A 21,025-nucleotide genomic window follows, 5' to 3' on the forward strand; every position below is an offset into this window, starting at 1 on the left:
CACCATTCTCCAGTTGTTCAGCCAAAAACCACGAAGTCATTCTTAACTCTTGCCCTTGATCCAATCTCTTCAACTAATCCACCCTCACTCATCCCTGACTGTTAGGGTTGAATTGTATCTAACCCTACAGCTCCAGATTTATATACTAAAGTCCTAACTCCCCGTACCTCAGAATGGGTCCTTATTTGAAATAGGGTTATTGCACATATAATTAATTAAGATGAAGTCATACTGGAGTAAGGCCCACCCTACTCCACTATGACTGGTGTCCTTTATAGAAACAGGACACAAAGACAGACACTGGTACACAGTGAATTTTGGTCCCCTCCAAACTTCATATGTTGAAGTCCTAACCCCTAGTACCTCAGAATGTGACCTTATTTGGAGAGTGTTTACAAAGCAAATAACATTAAAATGAGGTCATTAGAGTGGGCCCTAATCCAACGTGACTGGTACCCTGATAAAAAGGGGAAATGTGGAGATAGACAGGCACAGGAGGAAGATGATGTAAAGAGGCATGGGGAGAAGATGGCCATCTGTGAGCCAGAGAGGGGGGCTGGCACTGAGCCTTCCTTCAAAGCCCTCAGAAGGAACCCACTCTGCCAACACCTTGATCTTGGACTTCTGGCCTCTAGAACTATGGAATAACACATTTCTGTTCTTTCAGTCACTCAGTCCATGGTACTTTGTTACAGCAACTCTAGAAAACGAATATATTGCCTGGCTTCAAAAAGGCTTCTCACCACTTCCACCATTCCACCACTCAACTGGTCCAAACTGCCATCCCCTCACTGGGGCTACCAGGACACTGATTCTTGAGCCCTCATTAGGGTGCTACCAGCAGCCTTCAGAATGACCACTGTGTTCTCTCTCAGTGGCTGGACATTTACCTGACATTGACCACTTAGTCAATGTCAAGGCTTTATGTCCTCTATTAGACATTTATCTGCCTTTTACGCTCCCTAGCATCAGAAGCCCTCTTCCCAACTGGAAGACTTTGCTGCCTTAGAATCCTGAGTGGGAAACAGAGGACACATCACTACAGAAGCTAAACATGCCAGACATTCGCTCTCCCAGCATCCCCTGCAGCTGGAAGTGGACATGTGACACCAGACACCAGAACTTTGACCAAGGTGCTAGTGGGGCTAAGACATGGGGCTGAGAAGGGTTCTCCAGCAGCAGAGGAAGCTCTGGTGGGATTGGGTTTGGGGGCAGCAATGTCCTGTGCCAGCGGTGCAGTCAACAGCAGTGGTGGCTGCAGAGGAGCCCATAGGACCAGCTCTGGAAATGATTTAGGGTAGTATCTCCAGCTACAGAGCTTCCAAGCCAGGCTCTCCAGCCCTCCCACTGATCCTGTGAGCTACCCACTCTTTTCAACAACTTTTTTGGCTTTAATCAGATTAAGTTGATGTTGTTCCTTACAACTGTGGAAATACAGAAACTCTAGCAAAGCACATAAATAATCTCACTTCACCCTCATGACAGCCCTAGTGGTAAAAGCCCTCATATACAAACAAGGGGCCTGAGAGTTATATAACCTGTCCACGGTCACGGCTTATATGCGCTGGAGAGGCTTTTGTGCTGGAGCTACCAAACTTCAGGGCACAAATGCAGCTGCTCCACAAACTGAACTCTTGAACTTATGATTAAGATGTGAAAGTTAAGCAGATAAACCTAATGGTGTATTTATTGATTTAAGAGTAAATATTGGCTGGGCGCAGTGGCTCATACCTGTAATTCCAGCACTTTGAGAGGCCAAGGCGGGCAGATCCCCTGAGGTTAGGAGTTTGAGACCAGCCTGGCCAACATGGTAAAACCCCATCTCTACTAAAAATACAAAAATTAGCTGGGTATGGTGGCACACATCTGTAGTCCCAGCTACTCAGGAGGCTGAGGCTGGGGCATTGCTTGAACCCTGGAGGCAGAGGTTGCAGGGAGCCGAGATTGCACCACTGAACTCCAGCCTGGGTGACTGAGCGAGACTCCATCTAAAAAAAGAAAAAAAAAGTAAATATCAACTATATCAACTAAGCCTTTGCTATGGACTGGATACTCTGTCAGACCCCAGTGAATACAGCAGCAACTACTCCTAAGGAGTACAGAATCTAATGGGAGAATCTAAGAACTACTGCAAGTACCTACAGAGTAAAGACCCTTCAGTGAAGCTGGCATACGTAATGAGTATCCAGGACTTCACAGACACCCCTCCTGCCACCTGATGAACAGGAGACCTCTGCATGTGCAAGGTCATTCTTGCACATGAACTTGCTCCCTATGGCACTCTTAGACTAATTCAAGCAATTGCAGCTGTCTTGCAAGGAGTCTGGCTAATACCCACCCTGGAAGGCCTCAGTAATGACTGGTTTCCTGGAAATAATGTAAGGAAACGAAAAGGATGCTGATTGGGAGGAAATTTTCTCTTTTCCTTTGTGTTGGCACTGCACTCAGGAGCCTGGTGGGAAAAGAAAGGGTTTTCAGCTCACCCACTGCCAAGCATTGCTTTGGGAGTCTGCGGAAGTTTCTTACTGTGACGTTGAGAAATGGCTGACAGAAGCCTCTACAGACTCTGGAGGGACTGGGAGATTTGCCGCGTAGCCTGGGTCCCCTGCAGGAACACTTTTCTCAAATGTTCCCCGAAAGCTGTTTGTAAGCCAATGCTTTTGGCAACTGAATGTTTGTCTTCCAGGTCTGAATTCAGCAATAGCCCAAGTGAAAGGCCTTGTTACCACCAGGCTGAAGCCCGTGATGAAGTTTGCTTAGAGAATTCACTGCACAAACATTCCCCAAGCTTGAGATTTGTGAACCTCCCATATGTGAACACATGACTGGTGATGCATGATACAGAATGGGTGCTTAAATAAGAATTTGTTTTGAGTTTCTGCTGTGTGGCAGTAACCATATAATAATAAAACAGGTAACCCACACATCATAGTTACAATATGCAGTGTACTATTCTAAGAACTGGAGGCATACTGACTTACTTCCTAGACACACTGCCAGGCCTCCTTACCGAGTCCCTTGCATCTAGGTGGGGCCATATGACTACTTCTCAAGCAAGGAGTGTGAGTATAAGGGACATGTATCACCTCCACCAAGATATTTTGAGTCTGTTTGCCTGCTCCACGCTTGCTCCTGTCAGCTGGCCAGCCACAGAGGAACCAGCAGAGGACTCCAAAGTCCTAGAGAATGGTGGAACCACTTCACTTAAGGAACCTGGATCCCTGAATGGCTTCATGGAGCAGAGTGTTCCTGCTCATCTCCTTCAAATGAGGTGATATAAATGAAAACTTTCATTGTGTTAAGCCACTGAGATACAGGGGCTTGTTTATTATAGCAGCAAGTTTACCCTGCTGACATAATCAACCCAACTACAGAGCCCATGCCATCACAATTGCACTGTGACCTGAGGCTTCAAGAAGGAGGAGAGATTTAGGCCAAGTCATGAAGGCTTGGAGATATAAGCCTTTACCTAGAGCTTTCCTTTTATGTGTTGGGAGAACTTGCTCCTGTTTGAAGAAAACATTCTGCAATAAAAATTTGCTTTAAGACCACTGTGGTAGGTAACCTCTAGGCCTGCTTTGGGACATCTCACTCATTCATATCTCACTTGGGATTCCTTGTATTACTTTTTCATTCAGCCAACAACCACAAGGCACATTCTTGTATCTTTCTGTCTGACTTCACAGGTCTGCTTCCTCACTACCAGGGGCCCAGCTTCCCATCCTGTCTTCTAGATACAAATTATGCTGTTTCTTGCCTTCAAGGAGTTCAAGATCTAGTGGAGACAGTAGCCAAGTAAACATACAATTATAACATGGAGTAAAAATGCCATGATAGTAGGAAGCCAAGAAAGGCTGTGGAATCCAAGTCAAGCAAGCAAGAAGGGCAGATGGAGTGGGCTCAGGTGGAGGATGACAGACAGAGTGAACGGAATTATTGAAGGTGCAGAAACTGGAGACCACAGGTTGCCACAGAGGAGCTGTAAAAGACACAATGGGTTGAAAGGTGGCCCAGTAGATGGTAGGAGGCTGCCTGTACCTGGCTTTGCCTGCCAGCCTCAGGAGTCTACACAAAATTCTGTGGGCACTGGGGAGCCATTGGAGGGTTTTAGCATAGAATTGACAGCTCTAATTTGTGGTTAAGACGGTTCTTCATAGGTGCAGTGTGAAGGCCATTTCAGGGATTAGACTAGAGGCTGCTAGGCCTGTTAGGAAGCTCCTGCAATTGATATGAGATGATGAGTCTGACCAAAATTGTTATGAGTTGATGCAGAAGTACTGATGTTACGGCTAGTACTAACTAGAGCCTAAACCGCAAACAATTAAATAAGAGGCTACATGATTAAAACAAAGGAGGCTTAACAAAGAGCCAAGAGTTATGGGTTTAACACTTGCTTGCACCACTGAGTCTTTCTGTGATCCTGGGTGATCTTCAGCAATCTGTGTGCCTCTCTGGCGGTGCTGTCAATGTTAAGGGTCCTTAGAATTGGCTTTATTCCATTCTCAGCTCTGCCACATCTTTGCTGGGTGACCTTGAGTAAGTTACTTAACCTCTCTGGGCCTCAGGTTCCTCATCTGTTTAATTGTTGCCTTCCTTAAAGAGTTATTGTGAAGATTTAATGAGAGAATGAAGATACAGCACAGAGCTGGGTCGATATGAAGTACATAATAAAAACTGGAAGTTGGGGTGGTTACTGATAGTGTTGTTGATATTATTATTTCTGTACTTGTAAAATAAGGGGACTAGACTCATTTATTTGTCAGATTCAAGAATCCATGAATCACTTACCATTATCTCCCAGGCCAGGAACCTGGGGGTCAAGCGTCTGGACATAAAATTGAACTCTGCAATTCCCAGCCAAGAAGACTGGCTTAGAGCATCTCCAAATAATAAAAGAAATTGCCAGACAATAGGAGGCAAATTATCTCGTAGCCTATTTAACAATACTAATGTGTCTTACTGATTCACACAGAGCCTCTCATTAACTCACTTGGAATTATTCTCAGGGGTGCTATAAAAGTACACGGAAGTAGAACACTTGGTGGCTGGGCCAGAGTACACACACCATTGCATAAGAGAGGAAGTCATGCCACAATGCCTTAGGGTTTTATAAAGACAGTCTGCACCACTGAACACACTGGCACAGGGAAGAATGCAGTCCAGAAGTGCTTAAAAAAGTGCCCATTGCTGAATCAGGCCCTCTGAAGTTAGGGCCACACAAGAACAAAATTCCACAATCCCAGCAGTGCTACCTAACGTCGCCTGGCTCCCCGAGGTAAGGCCTCCTGTGTAGAAAAGAGCTTGCACAGCAGGCCTGAGACTTCTCTTCCTAGAAAAATCTGCTGCAGGGTAAGCCCTGGGCTTGCATCTGAGAATCTGGATGTTGGAAGGGTTGCCACCGTTCCCAGATCTGGTAAGAGTGACTCAATGTACCTAAACTGTGCAAACAGTGTGGTTTATGCTGTCTCAGTGTGGTTTATATCTGCTTTCTTTCTGGAAATCTGGAATTTTCTGCTTGCCAAGCAGAGAGTGCCTAGATGACCACCCCCAGTAAAAACCCTGGACTCCGAGTTTCTAATGAGTTTCCTTGTTGGACAAATTTCACGAGTTGTCACAACTTGTTGCTGTGGGGATGAAGTGCATCCCGCGAGGCTCTGCTGGAGGAATTCTTTGGAGCTTGCCCCTGGTTTCCTCTGGACTTCACCCCTGCACCTTTTGCTCTGCTGACTTAGCATTGTGTGCCATCACTGTGAGCAGTCATAGCTGTGAGTACTTCCGCATTCTTGTGCCAACGCCTGTGACTCACGCCAGGGAATTATCCTACCTGAAGGTGGTGTTCGGAGCCCTCAGTACACCTCCCTTGCCCTAAGGAAAACACTCAGCTCCCATTTTGGCTTGACTTGATCATTAGGTTTGCAGGTCTGTGGTGTTTTTTCCTCCTCCCCAAGTGATTCTCCCAGAGGAGCCTGGCTGACTCACTGGGAAAGAGGCTCCTGTGCCTCTAGACACCTGAGACGATTTTGTTCCCACAGCTAGCTTTCAGAATGAAATGAAACATGATGAAAGAGGAGACATCAGTTACAAGCAACAGCCAGGCAAGTAAGTCTTTCAGAGCCTCCTGGGTTTCCCCTCATCCACCTTTGCAGTGAGGGGGCAGCCAAATGCTTGGGTTTAATTAGGGGAAACATAAAGAAGGTAAGTTTCATTGTCTGTTTGGCCCCAGGCAGAAGCAGAGAAGTGAATGCACTCCCAATGTCGTTCCTATTCAATCACAATCCTGCGCCTTCCTCCTGCTGGAACGTTCTTCTGAGAGGTTGTATAGCTGTGTTTACAGGGGACAGTGCATTGACGCAGACTTGAGATGATATTTTGCTCTCCTTTTTGCATAACCTCCAGTTGGCCAAAATGAAAAGGGCAAGCTGTTTTCATTACCAGTCAAATCACTTCTGGTTGCTTGAGGTAGCAGGGGCCCCGTCTGCAACATCACTTCTGGAATAACTCATTTATAGAACGGGAATAAGAACCCCTAGCTTGTAGAGGAGGCCGCCAGAAGGATGAAATGAGGTGTGTGAAGTCCTGAGCATGATGTCAGCATATAGCAGGTCCTCAATAAATTTCAGGGTCTTCCCCTGTGGGTCAGAAATAGGGTGCTTCTAGTTTCACTTGTCTGGTTTGTTCACACCAGCTGTGCCACTCCAACATGCCCCTCCAAGTTTCCCCACCTCCCATCTTGCTGGATCAGCTATCCCCAGCTTTCTGGCTGCAGAAACCACTGCCCCCACCGCACTAAGCTGAGCTTCCTTGAGATTTGATGGGACCGAGGTCCTTTCCCCTCAATAAAGGCATTTTTCTTGGAGAAACTTTATGAAATGAGAAAATTCTATATCAAAGAGGCAAGCTGTCCAGCTCTAATCGCTGGCACCTCCAGGGCATAGCGCAGGGGGAGTTGGCACCCACAGCCTGGGACACCTGGACACCAATGCCCCAGGCTGGAAAAGGTTCCTAGGCCCTCATCAGTAAGCAGCTGTGCTGGCTCTGATCAAACCAAACCAAACCAAACAATGACTCACAGCTCCCAATTTAAACAATGCAGCAGCGTCTCATATTAGAGAAAAATTGGAAACAGCCTCAGAGGCCCACATTAGGAGGACAGGATATCATAGGAGGCAGCTCCACACTGCTGTTCAACATCCTGGTGATGGAGGACTTTCAATAGCATAGAAAGGTGCTTACAAATAAATAGTAAGCCAAAAAAGAGAGTATTGAACAGTATATATGGATGATCTTCGGAAAAAGAACGGATTCAGATGAAACATTAAAAGCGGCCTCTGGATGGAGTCTGGGTTTTGACTGTGTTCAGGCCCAAGTGTACCGGCTATGGGCAGCCTTGGGCCAGTCACTCAATCTCTCCCTTATTTGTAAAATGGGGTTATTAGCATAATATCTGCTATGTGGGACTGGTATACAAATGAGAGAGATCATCTCTCACTCACAGAAGAATGTTTGTGTGCGTAACCTCATTATCACATTTCTGTGCTTTTTTTTTTTTTTTTTTTCTAATGGAAGTCTGTCGCTTTTACAGTTACTGAGATAAAGTGAGACAAAAGCAAGAGGTAAAAATGAAAAGAGCGGGGGTTGAGGGGATGAAACTCTGGGATACGGAGATACCCATTCTGTAGACATAATTGCCCGTTGTTTCTGCAGTGACAAAATGCACAGGGTCCTCCTGTAATCTCAGCCCTCTTCCACCAAAGTCTTGAGCCTGCTATGCCTCCCCCTCACCCCAACCAGAACTTATGTCATTTGACACAGTCTCTGCTCAACATTCCCTCCTGCTTTCCTTGAGAACGGGTCTCAGGCCACATCAGAGGCACCTGCCATGGGACAGGCTTCTCTCTCTGAGGGCGCCTGGGTTCCCAGGGCAGCCTGCTAAGATGGCATTGCGGGGTGGGGCCAATTGAAGGCAGCAGAGCTTGCTTCAGGGCTCTCTCTCTGTTGGTTCACTTGAATCTTCTTTGCTCAGGTTCTAACATCTGCCGCTAATTGGGCGGCTCTACCCTTATAGAGAGAAATGTTGATTTTGCTTTTTATTATCATCTGTTTATCTGCCTTTAGGGAAGGAGCAGAGAGAGGAAAATAATAGAAGATACCATTTATGCTGGGAAATGTATGAGGAGTCAAGTTAACTGCTCTACAGAAACCCTGGGCTTGAATACTAACACCATGGGGGGATGAGCGTCTGTGTCTCCCCTCCCAAGAAGACAAAACATTGCCAACTCAAAAACCACTGGAAAGGTGCATAATTTCTTATCAAAGCCAAGCCATTCAGTATTATTTGTGTGGCTGCCAGTGCTGTTTCAAATAAGTCCTAATTTATATTGGATGGTGTGGGGCCAGTGAGTTAGACTCCTAAAGTTAAGTTCCCATTCATTCTTTCTCAACCTTTCCTTCCCTCACTCACTAATGCATTTAATAAACATTTTTTGAGTATTTTATGTTTATAACATGCATTTGTGTAATGTACATCTTATATATCCAGTAGACAATTGTATAATAAAGTTTGACTGGTTCTTAGGAGGTAGCCTGTGAATTCTTGAGACTTCTTGAGTTATTCATGGCAGACCTCTCAGAACTCCCTTGATAGTGTATGTTAACAAGATACACTAGCAGGTATCAGATACACTATACAGGATAGGGGTTGGCCATGCCAGAAAGACCAGCCATGTGATACAGGGTTGGGGCTTTGAGCCGAGTGACATCAGCCCTACCTCCAGCGAAGAGAGGAGGACCAAAGATTGAGTCCAACCTTATGGCCAATGATTTGATCAATCACATCTACATGATGAAACCCCAATAAAAACTCGGAACATTGAAGCCTGGGTGAGCTTTCCTGGTAGACAGCAGTCTGTGGGTGGAGAGAGAACACCAAAGCTGGAATCCTTCCAGATCTTGCCCTGTGATCTCGTCTTGTGGCTTATTCTGATTTGTATCCTTTTTGCTATAATAAAGCTGTAATTCTAAGCATAGCACTTCCTGAGTTCTGTGAGTCATTTGAGCAAATTATCAAACCGGAAGGGGTAGTGAGAACCCCCAAATGTGTTACCATATGTTCAGGGAACCCCTGAGCCTGTCGCTGGTGTCTGAAGTGAGGCCAGTCTTGTGAACAACTATGCTCTTAACCTGTGAAGTTTGGCCTAAATGGCTAGTTAGCATCAGGAGTCATGGCAAAGCCGTGTGCAAGGTACTTTAATAGACGCCAGGGAAACAAATGAAGAGTATTGTTTTGGGTGACACTTTGATCTGTACAATCCTAACTTTCGCTAAGCCTCCAAGCATTTTCCCCAAGCTACAGGCCAGGAACTGCACAACCAGGCACCAAGTTCATTCTCTATCCTTGTGATTAGCCCTGAACTGTCCCTCCCACCTCACCTTCTGTTCCCCCAACCACTGCATTCCCTGTTTGCTTTCTAATTTTTATTTTCACTCATGCCTCCTATTCCACACACTCATTATCTCAACTTTGGTGCTTTTCTCTTGGTGACTTTTCTTAATGTCCATCCCCAAGTGGTCATTCTGCCTAGGCTGCCTGTTCTCTTGGGCTCATTGCAATGTGGGTTCCTCCTACAGTCATGGGAAGTGCATGAGTCCTGGGTCAGGAATCCTTCCAGGTCCACCACCTCAATAGTTGCTTCTCATGGATCAGCTACTCTTGAACCCCACACCCCTTGGCTTGTTTTTTGTCTTGATTGGGCCCTTTTGGACTGAAGTCTGGGCTCCATATTGTCTGCCCTGCCACAGACCTTGCATTTCTTTTTTTTTTTTTTTGAGACGGAGTCTCGCTCTGTCGCCCAGGCTGGAGTGCAGTGGCCGGATCTCAGCTCACTGCAAGCTCCGCCTCCCGGGTTTACGCCATTCTCCTGCCTCAGCCTCCCAAGTAGCTGGGACTACAAGCGCCCGCCACCTTGCCCGGCTAGTTTTTTGTATTTTTTAGTAGAGACGGGGTTTCACCGTGTTAGCCAGGATGGTCTCGATCTCCTGACCTCGTGATCCACCCGTCTCGGCCTCCCAAAGTGCTGGGATTACAGGCTTGAGCCACCGCGCCCGGCCAGACCTTGCATTTCTTTAGAACACTGCTTCCATAATCTTCCTGTGGGCTCTGTGGACAACACCCATGAGCAAGAGGAGCTTTGATGCTTTGTCCAGGCACTGGGTTTGCCCAGGCACCATCATCATGCTTTGCCCAGGCACCATCATCCCACCCAGGCCTGTATCAGCCCTGTCTGCCCATTTCAGTTCCTAGAGAATGGCCCTTGGGGCTCAGAACCCCCCACTCCAGTCTGTGGGTCTCCATCCAGCCCTCAACAATCTCTCAGGTGGATTCAGACACTGGGTGCTCACAGGTACCAAGAGGACGTCTTTCAGCACAACTCTGGCAATCATCCCAGATGACTCTAGCAGTATAATGAAGCAGGTTCCAGGCACTGCAACATTTTCCTACCAAAGGTCAAGGATTACAATGGCATAAATCTGAAGCCATTTGCAAGGATTCAGATGAGCACATTTGCATGCATGACTGTCTGAAAATTCAGGCTGCATTTGATTGGTATGCAAATTATCCCTGAATTTGGCAGTCTTTTATAATAACTTCAGGATGTTTTAGACAGACAGGTAGGTAGATGGATAGACAGAAAGATACAACTATGCCAATTAGAGCTAGTCACCAGAAACAGAAAGGACAAAGCCTAGACAATCAGTAACACATGAACAAAAGAAAGGAGATTAGAAAGCAAATATCTTCAGGAAGACTTAGGTGCTCCCATTTAGATGCTATGCAGCACAGGCTGTGGATTAATTATTCAGCCAGCCAGCCCTCTGCCCAGAGGTACTAATGACACAAGGAATCTACAAGAGCCTCCTCCCTTTCCTAAAACTTCTAGCACAGGGGTTAGCCAACAATTGGCCAGCAAGTGAAATCCTAGACCACCATCTACTTCGTAAACAAAATTTTATTGGCACAGACCCTGGCCCATTCATTTACATATCATCTATAACTGCTTTATCTCTACATAGCAGAGTTCAGTAGTTGCAACACAGGCCATATGGCCAACAAAGCAAAAACCATGCACTATCTAGACCTCCACAGAACATTTGCTGGACCTTCAGAGAACGTTTGCCGACTCACAGAATGCAGCAGATCAGCCTAGTGGAACAGAAAGAAGGGATACTCGGGAATTAGACAGATCAGGGTCCAAGTCCCCATCTGTGAACATGGTAGAGGCGGTCCTAGAATTTTTCCATAGGACAGACTCACAGCTGGCAATTCGTTTGAGAGTGAAGAGACCTAAGGACTTGCCTTGGACTCACTTTAAATTTAAATTTGTCCATTTGCTCATTTAGCAAATATTCTTTATGAATGCTTACCATGTGTCAGACATTGTTCTAGGTGCTGACACTGCAGACGCAAGGACCTTTCTAAAGTGAAGGGAAGGATGGACAAGAAGTAAAGGAATATATCATATTTCAGCTAGTATTAAATACGAGGAGAAATAAATTCAGTGAGGGCTAAAGTGTGATGGAGGGGCGCCACTTTGGATAGGTTGGTCAGGGAAGACATTTCTGAAGAGGGAACGTCTGAGCAGAGGCCAGAAGTAACCAAAGGAAAGTGCACAGGCAAATCAGAGGAAGAGCATTGCAGCCAGCAGGAGCAGCATGCACAAAGGCCCTGAGGTTCCAGGGTGCAGTGTGTTTGAGGGGAAGCAAGTGGGGAGAAGGTTGTGTAAATGGAGAAGAGGGAATGAGCGGGGAAATGATGATGACAGAGTGGTCACAAGGCCCCAGGTACCATGTAGGTCACCACAGTCTGGCTTGCTTTCTAGATATAGCGGGTTTTGAGCAGAGGGACAATACGTTCTTCCTTCATTTGTCAAGGATCCCTTTGGCCTTTGGGTGGAGAATAAACTGCAGGAACCAGAGTGGAAACAGAGAAACCAGTTAGGGTTTAGTCTAGAGAGTGAACAGAGCCTAGCTACTGTGGTGTTCATCATGGTGATCAATGCACCAGCACAGCACAGATAACCCTGAGTTTCAACAGCTAAGGACAATAAGAACCTCTTGCCAGTTCATGCGAAGTCCAGTGTGCATTTAACGGTTCTCTGCCATCGAGGAAAGAAAGAACTGAATATCCTGAGGGTTGCTGCCAAAAACCAGGCCTCATGCGGCCTATTAGCACCTCTGTTCACATCCCACCCACCAAGCTGGCCAAGGACCCTTGCAGATGCATGAGGCTCAGGTGTTCTCTTCCAAATGGGGCATGAAAAGTAGTCAGATCCTGGGGATTCTTGGAAAGTCGGGTGGCCAGGAGGCACATCCAGGTGATCGTGTTGAGGAGAGGTCAGTGGGAATTTTTAGGAAGTGTCCCATCCCTGAAACTTGGATGCATTGGATCAGTTTCCTCGCCTTTAAAAGGGGGTTAGTGATGGCTCCCTTGCAATATTGTAACAAAGATCCAATGTGTGCACAATTCTGAACCTCAGCCAAGTGCAGAGCTAGTGCCCAGAGGTGAGTTATTTTTGATTTCAGCATTACAGGAAGTTTCCAAATATCTGAGGAGAGAGGAGCACCAAGACTTTTTAAGGTTGAGGCTGCCACGGCAACTACTGCATGGATTGTTCTAATGGTGCAAGCTGCCTCCCCCGAAGGTAAATGCCCATGGCCTGCAGTCTGTGCCCCGATCACCTGGGCCCCCAGTTATCCAACAGCTGGAGAGGCGAAGCTGGCTGGGCCGGCGACTTGCGAGACTGGGCCAGTGCTAAAGACAGCATCCCTTCCCATGGGGCGGCATCCACACACCACCCCCTGGTGGCAGCCTTTGTTCATCATCTCCGCAAGCAGACACCCACCCAGCACCCAAAGCAGCACTAATACCTGCACCTCTTCCATTCCAAGGGTTTCTTTCTTCTTCTCAAGAGCCCAACACCCCAGGTGAAGCCTAGCTCTCACACTGCAAACCCCCACCAGGCTTGGGTCCTTCCAGCCTGCGTTAGATCCCATTCCTTAGAGTCTCTGCTTTGTTCCTGGTCTCCCTGGTCCTGGCGCTACCTCACTCACCCACTCCTATGTGCACTGCCAGGGGAAGAGAGAATTCGAGGTGATCACTGGACGCTGGGCTGAGCTCCTCCAGCATCACATCTCCTTTAATTTCACAGCGACCTCACAAGGGGCTCGACACCAGCCCTCTACAGAGGCAGCCACGTGGGGAGCTGGGATTCTGTGCTGGCCTGCTCAGCTCACACTCCAGGTGGTCTCCACCTTGGGAGGGCCTCCCACGGTGAGCCTTGGCCCTCAGCCTGCTCATAGCCTGGGTGGTGCCGGATCATGCTCCTGTTCTGGCCTCCACAACCTTTCTGGTCTGACCTCAGCTCCCCTTTCCAGCCTCTACCTCTCCAGCCCCTCGGGCCTCACATCACCCTTAGGTCTTCACCATTCCCAGAAAGCCTTGAGCTTTCTCTTTCAAGCCCCAGAGAGGCCCCACTGACCTTCCCAGATAGAATAAAGTCCTTCAGCTGTCCTGTGGCTCCATGCAGCCTGCCTCACTGTCTGGCATTTATTAAGCCTCTGTCACTGCTGCTGGTCTGGGGGCACCTCGAGGACATGGACGTATGTCGTATTCATCTTTCTACCCCAGACACAACAAGGTCAACACCCAGGGAAGGGCGCTGAAGGATTGCCTGAAGAGTTATCCCTCTCTTCTCACAAAGCAGCAAGAGTAAACATAAAACATCAGGACCTTTAGGCAGAGCAGAGAAGAGGTTACATGACTGCAAATCCCACAGGGAGGGGAAGAGTTTGGGGAGTGATTCTAGCTAATAATAAAGCCGTATTTGGTTTCTCGGTTGGATCAGGTCCTTTATGAGGATTGCTCTACGAGATCCCTGAGGGAGGGAGGGGTCGGGACAGGATTCAGACAATCACAGGTTCCTACCTGTAACACGATGGCAGCATCATCCACCTTGTCCTTCAGCCCCTAGGTTGTTGTAAGCAGCCCTGGACTTGCTGTGGCTCCTTGCATCTCCCCTTGTTCCTCTTTGTTTTCATTGATCATGCCAAACTCCCCCACAGCTGGACTGCTGGTGCCTGCCATTAGTGGTCAGGGCAGGAAGGAGGGGTGGAGCGCATGGCATAGGTCTTGGATTCAGAGAGACCTGGGTTTGAATTCCAGCACTGCCCCCTCCTGGCTGTGTGATCCTGGGCAAGTTGCTTAAACTCTGAGCCTCTGTTTCTTTGTTCATGAAATGAAGGTAACATCAATAATTAATTACCTTGAGCCGAATTGTGTCCCCTCCAAAAATGTTGCATGACATTTTTGTTGCAAGGATGGGGCGTGTTGAAGCCCTAACCCTGATGTGATGGTATTTGGAGATGAGGCCTTTGGGAGGTTACTGGGGTTAGCGGAGGTCTGGGGGTGGCCTCATGGTGGGATGAGTGTCTTGCTCCCTTGCACTTTTCCTCCCTCTGCTGTGTACAGACAGTGAGAAAGAGGCCATCCGCAAGCCGGAAGGATGGTCCTCACCAGACAACGAATCCACTGGCACTTTGATTTTGGATTTCCAGGTTGGAGAAGTATAGGAAAATAAATGTCTATTTCTGAAGACCCCAGGCTGTGCTATTTTGTTACAGCCAAAGACACTGACGTCTCAGTATTTCTGAGAATGGAATGCGCCTGGCACGCAGTACATTTTGGCAGAGTTGATGAGCTGGTGATCACAGTCTCTGCTCCTCTAGAAAGACAGATGGCACATGCTGGGAAGTAGCTGCCCAACTGGGGATGACACTTCCCAGCCCCTGGATCTGGGCAGATGGCTCAGTCCTGGACTTAAGGCCTTCTCGGGGTGCTTGCTCTGGGCTCCGATAAAGTATGCATGACAAGCCATGGTCTCGAGGTTGAAAGGACATCAGGCTAAAAAGTGCCTCGTGATGTCTCAAGACTAAACACCTTGCTGTTCATGCTGGTCACAGAGGCAGAGCTCTGATATCCTAAACAAGAAGTCCCGTGGCCTAACACTGGCTGGCACAGAAAGGATCTGTTTTAAAAATGACTGAAGATGTGTCTGATGCCTGGGAAACCAGAAGCCCACCCAGGGCCAAACTCTGGCTCCACTTGCTATGTGACTGTGGGCAAGTCAGTGAACAGCGTGCCTCACTTTCCTCATCTGTAAAATGGGGATAATGATGACCCATACCTCACAGGGCTGTCATGAGGGTGCACTGAGCTGATTAATGCGTCAAAACTGCATAGAGGAGGGCCTGCACCTCATGCGGGCTTTTTCCATCTGTGCTGTTACTGATGCTGCCATAATATATGTTATTCATCTTAAGAAACGTAAAGGCCACCCTGGCTGCGTAGGTCTTCAGAAATCCCCTCCTCTCCCGAAATGGAGGGAGGGCACGTTAAATCCTCTTTGTCTGGCTTACCATGGTCTTTCCCATTAAATACCTCTAAACTCTGGCCCCTCCTGTCCTTCTCACTGACACCAAAGTTACTTTTCTAAAAAACAGTGAGCATATTAAATAAGTAAATAAATAAGGGGGCATGTGTTCTCAGGATCTCCTGAGGCTGTGTCATGGTTAAAGAAAAACAAATTTTAATGTAAAAAACTGTGAGTTGTAAACCCCCACCCCCATGAATCTGCCATGGCTCCCCAGTGCCCAAGACTACAATCCTGATCCTCAGCCTGAGATCTTAGGCCTTCTTCTTTTGACTTCATCCTGCTTTTCCACCTGTTCTTTCATCCCAGCTCCCCATTCCCCCAGGTACTGGCACATCACACGCTACTAACTTCCTACTATGCCACCATGTGGGCACAGCCGGGCCTTTGTGTGTGTGCTTCAGCTCCCTACCTCCCTGGGACACCTGTGGAAATCCTACACATCCCTCATGGCTCAGCTCAAATACCACCTCCTCCAGGTTGCCTTCCCTGATCCCCAGAATTGGACACATCATAAACTCTCAACAATGCTTGCTGAATGAATAAGTGAGTAACAGGATTGCTCCTTCCTCATGTTCCCACAGTCAGTGCTTGAAGCCATACCATTCTACCCCAGGTGCAAGTTTCACATATCTCTGCTCCACAAGCCATGAGTGCAAAGGATCTCCCCCCCTCACCTGGATGTTTTCATGAACTTTCAAGATGAAGCAAGAGTCCAAATTCCTAGCCCTCTTTCAAAGACAAATATGGGCAAGTCAGATCCCCATCTTGAGATGACGCCACAATGACAAAATCAAAGATCACCGACTGTTGCCAGTGCTTGCTGAAGCCATCTAGGACCCCTGGTTTTCAACCTGTTTTTAGCAACAGAACTGAACAACGTCAAATAATTAACAAACTTTTTCAACATAGAACTGATCTGCGCAAATAGTCCTTAGATCCCTGAGGCACCTCTGCAAAATTCCAGGGCTCCTGGGAACCTTTGAGGCTCAAGGGCCCAGGCTTCCCCTGTGTTTTATACACAAGGATGCTGGACTCCCAAGCAAGGAAATGCCTGGAAGGCACTCAGGGCTGTCCTCGGCCTGCTTCCTGTCTGCCCCCAAAACAGCCTGTGCTCCAAGAACCTGGAGCTCCCTACATTTCCTCAGATGTGTCCTACAACCCTGGCCCCATCCATCACTCCACCTTCCAAACTTGGTCAGGCATCACTTCCTGCAGGAAAGCTTCCCTTAACCCTCCATCCTGCCCTTACCCGTGGGTGATGGTAGGTCAAAACCAAAGCCAGCACCCACGGGATAGCACCTAACCCTTACAGCCTAGGCAGGTGGGACCCAACCTTTAACTGCAAACTAGAGGCAAAATGTGAAGAGGGCCTGGTAGAATTGCACCTGGATCCGATTTCAGAGTAAAACACAAGCCAAAGATGGGTCTTATCCAGCAGATACCTGAGTGGCCTCTGGTTGTAATTTAAAGTGAACAACAATAGGCCGGGTGCAGTGACTCAAGCCTATAATCATAGCACTTTGGGAGGCCAAGGTGGGCAGATCGCTTGAGGCCAGGAGTTCCAGACCAGACTGGCCAACATGGCAAAACACCATCTCTACAAATACAAAAATTAGCCGGGTATAGTGGCGCAGGCCTGTAGCCCCAGTTACTCAGGAGGCTGAGGCCGGAGAATCACTTGAACCCGAGAGGCGGAGGTTGCAGTGAGCCAAGATCGCAATACTGGACTCCAGCCTGGTGACAGGGTGTGACTCCATCTCAAAGATAGATAGATAGATGATAGACAGATAGATAGATAGATAGATAGATATCAACAACAACAAAACAAATCAAGAAAATGTCCAAGTTTCCAGGCATAAGGCCCCTCCTGCTCCCTTTCCCGGCATTAGGGGCCAGAGGACAGCTCCCCACCCCACCCCGGGACTTCCGAAGACCCCTCTCATCTAGTCTCCCAACGTTCTCTCAGGACACCCACCCTCCAGCCGCAAGAACTGTCATTCCCCCGCCCCCTGTCCCCGTGTCATCATTGTCTGTTTCTGTGCCTCCCCCCCGAACGGGGGCTGATCTGAGTCCCTGCGGTGTCCCGCACGAGACCGGGCGCTGGAGCCCAGGGCCCTTGCGCACCCGAAGGTTTCCGCGGGGCCGCAGTGCCCTCTGCCGGGCCTTGGCGCGCACTCACCGGGGCGGGGGCGTTCACCACTCACAGGTTGTAGCCGTAGAGGAAGGAGGAGCCGAAGGCGCCTGCGAGGGAGGCCAGGAGGAGTGAGCAGGACCAGTCCTGGCGGGAGAGGAAATCACGTCAGAGCCGGCACCAGGCGCGCGGCCAGGTCCAAGGGAAGACCTGGAACGTTCCCTCAGCTGCGGGAGGCCTTCCGGGGGAGAAGTCCTTGTCCTTGGCTGGGATGGAGACAGAGAGAAGAGACGCAAGTTGGGGGCCTGCAGACAGGGTTCCTGTCGACGTCCGCGTGCGCAGGCCGGGCGCCCTCAGGTTTAGCAGCCACGCCCTTGCCTTCCTTCCGGGTTGCGTGAGGATCCCTGAAACGCAGACCTGAAACGCAGTTTTCAGCAGGTGCTCTGAGCAGCTCCACATGATCCTTTTAGCGAATTTGGCGAGTGTCCGACCCGGACAGAAAAATGCAAAGCCAGACTCCAAGCGCTATCAGCCAGGCGTGATTCTAAGCACTTTCTGAGCATTGTCTCTGAGTCTTTAGATCAGTGCTGTTATAACCTGTATTACAGGTGAGGAAAGAGGGGCACGGAGCGTGGCTGGTGCTATCTGTGATGGGGACTGAAGTCCAGGTGGTCTGGCTTCAGTGCTTCTATAGTCACCACTGCACTGTCCCCTGCTGACTCGTCACCTGAGTGCAGTGTCCAGGGGCCTGAGATTGCTGACAACCACACAGATGTGCACACACACACACATGCACATACTGTTCTAGGCTGAGGTGTCAAACTACAGGTGCTGGTCCAAGCCTCAGGACAGGGGCGTGCAGACATAGAGATGGAAGGTTTGGCACAGAGAACAGGGTGTCTGCCTTGGTGTTGTCCTGTCCTGCAGCTCCATCGAAAGACAGCCACCACCAGGACAGGGCCATAGGGCAGAAACACCTGGATCCCTGGCAAAGGCTGACAAACTGGCACAAGCGAGGGCAGGAGGGACGGCCATCCTCAGCTGGTGGGGGAATATAGGCCAAGTGGACAGGGACCAGGTGCTCCAGAATGCACTTTCTTTGCCATCATTTGACATATTTGTGAGTGTGTGTGTTTTGTAGGCGCCAGGCCCTGACAACACTGTGGGGATGCAGTAGTGAAGAAGACAGATGGGTCCATTGTTCAGGGACCTGAATCAGTCAAATCCCATCTGGAAGGGAATGTGGTTCTCTAATGGCCACTTCCCTGCTCTGCCCATCTCATTTGTGCTACCAGCCACAAGATAGAGCTTTGGGGCTTTGAGCCAAGTGATATCAGCTTTACCTCCGGGGACGGCCCCATCCGCTGTAGGAGCCTGATCAAGTGACTTGACTTTTCTGGGGCTCAGCCTACCCATCTGTGAAATGGGATCTCAATAGCAGCCCTGGCCACATATGTTGTTGAGGAGCTGCTGCAGAGGAGGCGCTCCATACAGGCTGCTGATCACATGCGGGGGCAAGAGGGAGCGTTTATAAGCCTTGGGGATGGGTGCTGCCAAGTGAAATATAGGACCAGAATATTTTTCTACAGTGAGAGGAGCTTGAGCTGAATGGGGATCCCCAATGGAACAGAATCACATTTCAGATGAAACACCTGTTGTCTATCATTCTTTCTCTTTAAACCTATACTCTGAGTCTCGGCACAGATACCACTTCTTCTGAGCCCCTGGACTTGTGCTGAGCATCGTTTCTGTGCCCTGTGCCTTCTTTGCTCCCAGCCCCGATGACCTTAGAGGACACAGACTCCTTCCTTATCTGCACCCCATCAGATTGGGAGCACCTGGTGTGAAGTGCCCCTGCCAGAGGCTGGTGAAAGGCAGGTGGGGGCCGTCTCCTCCTGCCTCCGCTGTGCTCCCCAGAGCCCTCTGCCTGTGTGGCCCGCCTGTGCCCTCCACCCACTTCCCACTCACTGCAGGGGCAGAGGGCGCCCACTGACCGACGGTGCTGCTGCCCATGCTGTGCCCCAGGGAGGGTAAGAAGAGGGACACCACCATATAAGCATGGGGCAGGGCAGTCTGCCACCATAGCCTCGTTCCATGTACACACCCAGCCTACCAGAGACGCTGTTGCCCCAGTCAGCTGGGGCTTGGAGAGAGTATGCCAAAGTCACACAGATGGAGAAGTGCAACTCAAACTGGGGCCTCCCTGCCTCAAAGCCCCAGATCCCCCAGCCACACGCTGCTAGACTGGGGCTGAGCACTGTCCCATGGCTGCCACCCAGGCCTGCCCTACCCACAGCCCTCCAGCCATGCAGAAAAGATGTCTGTATTTACCTTTCTTCTCCTCCCACCTGGCACCCCGCTCCTCAGGTGGTCACACTCCAGCAGTGCCCTCCCTGGCCCTGGAGGCCCAGCATGGCTGGTGTCATCTGTGAGGGGAACTAGGCCCAGTTCCTTGGAATTCATATTTTGTTTCCTTGCCACAGGTCTCGGTGACCCAGCTGATGGCTTGGTCCAGGGACCCCAGACTCTGCCAAGGCATCTCTGTGGATGAGGAGGCAAAGAGTCCACTTGAAGGAGGGCGGGAGTTCCCGACAGGAAGTGTGGCAATTTGATCATGCCTGAACAGGAAACGGGCAACATTTTTTCCCTGCTCCTAAGTTATTACAACAACGAAACAGTCCAAAAGGGGAAATCTGTCCTCTCCAGGATTACCACCCAGGGGGTGGATTTTTTTTTTTTTAACATCTTTTTATTTTTCTCTCTTAACAAAGCTTGGAGCAGGGTGACCGCCATTAACCTAGGATACCTCCCTAATGCTTGAAACAGAATGGAGAGGTGGCTGAATTTGACTCAGAAGCCTGGATACAGCTCTGCCCCTGACTCCTCCATTTCTTTTTTTTTGACTGAGTCTCTGTCTGTTACCAAGGCTGGAGTGCATTGATGTAATCTCTGCTTACTGCAACCTCAGCCACCTGGGTTCAAGCAATTCTCCTGCCTCAGCCTCCTGAGTAGCTCGGACTACAGGCCGTGCACCACCACACCTGGCTGATTTTTGTGTTTTTAGTAGAGACTGTGTTTCACCATGTTGGTCAGGTTGGTCTTGAACTCTTTACCTCAGGTGATCTGCTCGCCTCAGCCTCCCAAAGTGCTGGAATTACAGGTGTGAGCCACCACGTCCAGCTGACTCCTCCACTTTTTAACTGTGTGTCCTCAGGCAAGTCACTTTATTCTCTGAGCTGCCACTTCTACCACTGCAAAATGGAATATTGACCCCACTCTGACTGTCCTGCAGACTTATTCTGAAGCTCAAATAGAAAACAGCCAGGCCCGAGTGGCGTGATGGAAATGAGCGTGGACTATCCTGGAGCCTACAACAAAGGCGAGGGCTGTGGGTTTGGAAGAGAAA

The 21,025-nt window shown here is 49.1% G+C and overlaps 1 protein-coding gene across 1 annotated transcript in view; it reads right to left on the reverse strand.

Annotated features, from left to right (window-relative positions):
* SLC2A9 (solute carrier family 2 member 9) overlaps positions 1-18,022 on the reverse strand; it is a 166,635-nt gene extending 148,613 nt beyond the window's left edge. The window contains exon 1 of the mRNA XM_033213748.1: positions 17,668-18,022. The gene's annotated coding sequence lies outside the window, so the exon portion shown is untranslated. The remainder of the gene's footprint in view (positions 1-17,667) is intronic.
* Between the last annotated feature and the right edge of the window lie 3,003 nt (positions 18,023-21,025).

The sequence above is a fragment of the Trachypithecus francoisi genome, unplaced genomic scaffold, assembly GCF_009764315.1.
Source record: "Trachypithecus francoisi isolate TF-2019V2 unplaced genomic scaffold, Tfra_2.0 Lachesis_group1, whole genome shotgun sequence".
In the NCBI taxonomy this organism is placed as follows: Eukaryota; Metazoa; Chordata; class Mammalia; order Primates; family Cercopithecidae; genus Trachypithecus; species Trachypithecus francoisi.